This window comes from Macrobrachium nipponense, chromosome 30 (assembly GCF_015104395.2).
Source record: "Macrobrachium nipponense isolate FS-2020 chromosome 30, ASM1510439v2, whole genome shotgun sequence".
Lineage (NCBI taxonomy): Eukaryota > Metazoa > Arthropoda > Malacostraca > Decapoda > Palaemonidae > Macrobrachium > Macrobrachium nipponense.
Genome location: NC_087218.1, coordinates 72,479,240 through 72,486,739, shown reverse-complemented (window position 1 = coordinate 72,486,739; position 7,500 = coordinate 72,479,240). Strand labels below are relative to the sequence as shown.

General features: G+C 37.4%; 1 protein-coding gene across 2 annotated transcripts in view; it reads right to left on the bottom strand.

The window, feature by feature from the left end:
* The window catches only part of LOC135202592 (secreted frizzled-related protein 5-like), a 162,036-nt gene that overhangs the window by 30,417 nt on the left and 124,119 nt on the right, over nucleotides 1-7,500 (bottom strand). The gene's annotated exons all lie outside the window — the stretch shown is intronic.

Below are 7,500 nucleotides of genomic sequence, written 5' to 3'. Positions count from 1 at the left end.
CTGAATTTTTTCTCATAAGGCATTGTTTACATTCACGGTGGAAATTAGAGTTAGTTTCGAGAAACTAAAAAATAGGCTCTTAAGAGTGGTTCGGAAACAAGTTTCCTGTATTATATTTACTAGCTTTCCCCTACCATAAAAAATTGATGGTTTGTAATTTGTCAGAGGGACAGGTCAGCAAGTCTCGAACTACCGTCGAAAATGGCAATATTGTGCAAGCAAGACAAGACAGTAAGTCTCTACCCCAGGGAAATCCGATACAATAATTCGAGGCTCGAACCAAGGTACCGCTACACTGCTTACCAATATTATTATTATTTTATTATTATTATTATTATTATTATTATTATTATTATTATTATTTCAGTAGATGAAACTTTTTCACGTGGAACAAGCACACAGGGGCCAATGGCTTGAAACTCTAGCTTCCAAAGAACGTAGTTTCAACCTCCCACCGCAGACCTCACACTGCAGCAGTAACTGATCATGATACAGAGCCAGTGATTTTTCATGGGCCCGGGGGAGACGCGAACACTCGACATCTGACTGATAACCACGACAATAGCCCTATACCAGCGGACCAGCTAGAACGAGAGAGGCTGGTTCTGCTGGGCGATGGGCATTCTAAATTTGAGAGTTCATTATTTGCAGAATGTTGTTATTAACCAGAAAAAAATAAAAGATTAATATTATTACTATCATTGATGTTACCTCTTCGGGTTGTAAAGTTGTAAAGGTTTTCTGCTGGCGCTAATTCTCTTCGTCTTCCCTTCGTAAACAGATGACGAAATTAAGGAAAATCCAAAGAGATAAAACGACAAAAGACGTAAAATTTATTTTGTTAAAATTCTTAAATATTTCAAAATAATCTTATATTCTTTTATATGTGTGAGACGGACGGATAGGTGTCGCCCAAAAACTAGCACGGTAGCCACAAGATGCCTGGTTTTAATAATGTCAAAAACACATTTTAAATAAGTATATCATAGTTTAACCAGACCATTGAGCTGATTAACGGCGCTCCTAGGGCTGGCCCGAAGGATTAGATCTTTATACGTGGCTAGGAACCAATTGGTCACCTAGCAACGGGACTTACAGCTTATTGTGGGATCCGAACCACATTATATCAAGAAATGAATTTCCAATCAACAGAAATAAATTCCTCTGATTCCGCGTTGGCCGAGCCGAGAACCGAACCTCGGACCACCTGATTGGTAGCCGAGCGCGAAAACCACTCGTCCAACAAGGAACTATAAAACACTTAGTAAATAGCTAATGGTTTCACGAACAGAAATAAATAAAAGAGCAGCTTCAATACAATCAAACATCATCAGTAATCTGATAGTGAATATAATCAGACAATACTAAAACAATTAATAGCGTTAAAGAACAAATTTGCTTTGCCATCATGAGAGCAGCGACGGTGGGTGAATCCATTCAACCAGGCCGTAAAATTACCGTAGATTAAAACAACCTTAGTCTAACCACAAACAAAATTGCACAAATGCATCAATGATAATACAAAGGCACTTAATATTCTTTTATGTTAACAACAACAATAATAACGATAAATGAAAAGATTATCATTATTTGTATTAATATAATACACCACGGTTAAAAATTCTGAAGATATCCACTTGGGTTCAAAGCTTAAACCGGTTTTTTAAAAATATTTATCATAGTTTATGCAAGACGGCTGCACTTAATAATCACCGGAAGGCAAAAAAAAACTTGTAACCAGATCACGTGAAAGTGAAAGCAACAGATGATCAGGACGGCAACCAGTTCCAGAGTACTTTCGTTTGGATAACTACAAACTGCTGTAATAATCCTTGTTTGTGACGAACCTCAAAGAAATTTGGCTTATGATACAGGCAAAGTTCTGTATTCACCAAGAGAAAAACTGGGTAGGAATATTAGTAATAAATATTAGGGTAAACATCAAGCACTTTGAAGAAGAGATTTCTTGTGTTCCAATAATGTTGGTCAAGTCGCCTCAAAATCCAAGCGAAGACACGAAGCCAGACGCTCTTCTAAAACGGTGCTAACGGTCGAGCGATCTTTAAATCTGTTCAGTGGGTCTTGTACTAATGTTATCTCCTGGACGTAAATGGCGGGATACACGCCCACAAAAATGAAGGGAGCGGCAAAATAAAATATAAGAGGGAAATTAAACAGCAAATGACCGGAGAAGAGAATGGGGGAAACGGGTAAAATGGAATTTAAACTGTTCTCCTCCGCCACACTTATATACGTTTGCCTGCTAATTTAAAAGCGCAGCTCACATAAATCATGTTTTAGTTCTTTCGCGTGATTAAAAGTCTGGTGATAGCCCCACGGGAGGGCAAAGAAGGCATTTGCTTGAAGAATTGCACCTCTGGGGGCCAATAAATTTGACAGGTCGAACGTTCAGCCAAGCGTTTCGTGATAGCCTAAGACCAGAAGCTAGTTCAAAAATGTAAAAATTATATATATATATATATATATATATATATATATATATATATATATATATATATATATATATATATATATATGTATATATATATATATATATATATATGAGGAGAGAGAGAGAGAGAGAGAGAGAGAGAGAGAGAGATGCAAACCTTTTATATAGTTCTAAATAATCCTATGTACGGCTTATAGACGATTAAAAAATAACACATACATGCGTCGTGTCGAAAAATGCATTTTCAACCATCAAATCACAACCAGAATTTAGTGACAAAAATAACAACAGCCCAAGAATGTGTTTTTATACACACACACACACACACACACACACACAACACACGACACACACACACACACACACACACACATATATATATATATATATATATATATATATATATATATATAATATTTGACTATCAGCCAGGCCCAGGCATCACATTATAAAATATAAGAACGATTTTCCATTATCTGAATAAAATTCAAGTTTCTGAGCCAAAAACCAGAAGTAATAAGGTAAACTTGTTAAAATGTTTTCAAATACATTAAAGTTTAATCTGCGTTAACAGGTACATGATGAAAAAAGAAAAAAAATGCTATTCTATTGATGTAAGGAAACATCTAACAATATACGAAAGATATATCACTAGTATGTTACTGAAGTTATTTGTTTATAAGAGATAACCTTTGCTGATAACTATAAAATCATAAGCTACCATTCACTAAGTATATCTATCTTTTCACATGCCTGTCTTGAATGTCATAACAGATGAATCTTAAAATCATATTAATAAAAGTTTAAATTCTAATCTTTCTCTCTCTCTCCCTCCCTCTTTATTGGCCAATATCAATTTGGATTTTCTTGCCCTCTCGTTTTCTCAGCAACAATGAAACTGCCCCATGACTGTGTCCTTCATACTCGGCATAGCATCTGCATATTCCTATAACCCAATTTCCATAAATATTCAGAGCGGCCTCCCTCCGATAATAAACATGGCATAGATGAATATTTGATGAATAATCGAGCATTGTGGAGCCAAGGCAACAATCCCTAGGTATTGGACACTGCGACGGAAAATGATTTTCATCTTGTTTTCTGATCCACTGAGGGTGTACTACGCAGTTGTATAGCCTGGATGGACTTCCACTTCAAACGCTATTCGTGTTGCAAAGTCGTAGCTTGAGTGGACTTCGAGTCCAACTCTCTCTCGGTAAAGATGGAGGAACAGGAGCTCGAATCAAATGTCCAGAATACGTTTTGCTTCAAGTTGCATCAGAACTGATGGGAGACCTAAATGTCAAGTGGTTACTAGTCACGTGAGGTCTAAATAATGTAAGATTTTATTTTCTTGAGGGAGCTATTCCAGTAATGAAAAATCACTCATTTTCAAGTAAACTCTGGTGACAAGCATCCGCTAGTTAATGGCCAACTGGATAATGTAATGTCACCTTACATTAACTTTTTGAATGTAGATGACCGGATATATTTTGAGGGAAATTTATAATGGCAGCAAAATGGATTTCTGAGTAAAATTCAGGATGAACAATCATAACCAAAGGAGAGCAATCTGGATTACAATCGGAGTAATCAAAGTTGAATGACAAGAGACATCTTGGATGAAATCTAAGGTGGATGATGAAAATAATTTTGAGGCATGAAAGGAAAAAATGTTTTGGTGACCCTTCCAGGCGGTGTCAACACGCGAGCAACAAAATAAAGCGAATGAGTTTATTTTGAGAGAGAGAGAGAGAGAGAGAGAGAGAGCTAGCCACACTTTGACGTGACCAATACCTAATCAAGGCTGCTACGAAAATAGCTAGTGTTGACATTACGCAAACAGAAATGAGGGGAGAGAAAAAGCTCTTAAGTAAAAAAAACATCTGCTACGAATGCTATTAGAATAATTGCGAGTTGTGCTACATTTTCGAATTCATTTAAAATCTATAAGCATTTTTTTTAAGGAAAAAACCTGCCTGTCTTGAATAAAGCTACTCTTACAGCGATGATAATTTGTTTGTTTGTTTGTATGGTGTTTTTACGTTGCATGCAACCAGTGGTTATTCAGCAACGGGACCAACGGCTTTACGTGACTTCCGAATCACGTGTAGAGTGAACTTCTGTCACCAGAAATACACATCTCTAACCCCTCAGTGGAATGTTCGAGATTCGAACTCGGGGCCATCGAGGTGACAGGCCAGCACCATACCGACCACGCCACGAGGAGCTAGCAATGATAGTTCGTCTTCCGGTTGACTAAAAACCTTGAAAAACTGTACAGGCTATTAAATCCTGTCATTGTTATTACCGCGTCGGTTGACAACAATATTCGCTTCGGAGAAATCTCTTTCCATGAGGCTTTTATTAGAATGAACGATACTTCGGCATCGAGTTCTTTCAGTTTTAGGCCTAAACCTCATGGCGCAGAATCCATTCTATTTTTATTCTTTCCCTCTGACGTTAATGTGTGCGTGTGTGCACACATAATAATAATAATAATAATAATAATAATTGGACAGCTGCTTTATAATACCAGCGTGCCAGAAAGGAAAATCATAAGGAGAATTGAAAGAATATTGTACAAAATCAATTCTGTGAATTCTGCCATTATTTTTAATAAAACTTGTTTGAAAGAAGGTCTGTTTCCAGCATACACAAATAATAATAATAATAATAATAATAATAATCTTCTCTTGTCCATTTCTTCCTTTTTGCTTCTGTAGCTCCAATCTCAGGCTGTTGGTTACTGTCGTTGTGGTGGTCAGTTGCTGGATGACGACCTCCAAGTACCTGACCGTCTTCCCCTTCAATTGGGTTGAATACCTGGCTGCCGGACGAAGCTCCTCTGTTGCCAGAGGTTCCATTTACGTCGTTGTCGTTTATTCCTTCATTTCTTTCCATCATTGCTGAGTTTTGCTATTTAACCCATAGCTGGACCCTACCCCCTCAGGGATAGGTACTCATTTACAGCTGAGTAGACTGAGGAAATTATGGTAAAGATCCTTTCCCAAGGAATGAACGCCGAGGAGAGCGGTCACCCATCCAACGATTGACCAGCCCCAATGTTGCTTAACTTAACTTAATCAGTCCATTGACGGCCTAACCCACTCTGCCACGGCGCCTCTGGGACTATGGTATCAGAACGGATAGGGTGATACGTGCAAATAGACCAGACGTGACGTTGATTGACAAAGTCAATAAGAAAGTATCACTCATTGATGTCGCAATACCATGGGACACCAGAGTTGAAGAGAAAGAGAGGGAAAAAATGGATAAGTATCAAGATCTGAAAATAGAAATAAGAAGAATATGGGATATGCCAGTGGAAATCGTACCCATAATTATAGGAGCACTAGGCACGATCCCAAGATCCCTGAAAAGGAATCTAGAAAAACTAGACGCTGAAGTAGCTCCAGGACTCATGCAGAAGAGTGTGATCCTAGAAACGGCGCACATAGTAAGAAAAGTGATGGACTCCTAAGGAGGCAGGATGCAACCCGGAATCCCACACTATAAATACCACCCAGTCGAATTGGAGGACTGTGATAGAGCAAAAAAAAAAAAAATAATAATAATAATAGAAAAATTATACTAAAAATAATAGCCGAAAATTAATAATGGTGCCAACAATTGGAGGGGTGACACCCTTATGTAGGTAATCTTTCTTTAGAACATATTAAACTTTCTACGCAAAAGGTTAATTTGCCAGGTACTTTAGACCTAGGTTGACCCGCGGCTCAGCCGCGCGAATAACGCTAAATTCACAATTCGGTGTAATTCGACGATAATCATAATATTAATAATATTAATAATAACAGCATGTACTCACGGATAAAACAATCTGCCAAATTAGCCGTTTGCGTCAGTTTAATACGCTCAAAAGAGAGAGATTACCTGCTTAAGGGTGCCACCCGTCAAAGGCTGGCAGATGGCCTCGCCAGGACCTTCCTCTTTGTAGAGTCTGTCATTATATGAGCAGGTTACCTAAAACAAAAATATGAGGTCAGACTGTGGAAGGAGATAGAAGTAAACCCTTTATCCTACTTTATCCTATTTACACGGACCCATGATTTTAACGATGTCTCATATAAAAAGTTTATCCTATTTACACAGACCCATAATTTGAACGATCTTTCATTAAATAAAACCCTTTATCCTATTTACGCAGGCCCATAATTTTAACTATCTTTCATTAAATAAAACCTTTTATCGTTGTATTTCATAATTTTAACGATCTTTCATAAAAAAACCGTTTATCCTATTTACACAGATCCATAATTTTAACGATCTTTCATTAAAAAAACCTTTATCCTATTTACATACCCATGAATTTTAACGATCTTCCATTTAGAAAAAACCTTATGTTCTATTTACACAGACCCATAATTTGAAAGAAAATACCCTTTATCCTATTTACACACCCATAATTTTAACGATCTTTCATAATAAAAAAAACCTTTATCCTATCTACACAGACCCATAATTTTCACGATGTTTCATAAGAAAAACCCTTTATCCTATCTACACCACAGACCCATAATTTTAACGATCTTTCACTTAAAAAAAAAAAAAAAAAAAAAAAAAAAAAAACTCACACAAATTTGGGAACAAATATCTTCAGAAGCACATACTACAGTTTCGGAGCGTCAAGCTCCCTTCACACTGAATAGGGAGCATGACTGACGCTCCGCAACCATATGTGATTTTGAATACATTCGACCTTTTTATAAGACTTGCAGGATAATCGCTCCGGCATAATCTAATGTCCCGTTTGAGCAGAAGAAAGTTCCTGTCGAGACTGACGGACCCAACAAGACATCAATCTCCGTGTCACCGACCTAGACCAGAAAAACAGGTTGGGCGTTTAAAGGTATGATTAGTGTTCACGCGTTAGCCGTTTCTCCAAATAGGGGCTGTCTCCACAGAAAAACGAGACTGGTCAATGATAGTGATTTCCCTCGTGCGCCAAACTTCCACAGGATCAGCTGCCTATTATCGTTATTTAGTTCAGCCTTAAACTTTACTTTAAAACTTGCCAAGTAACA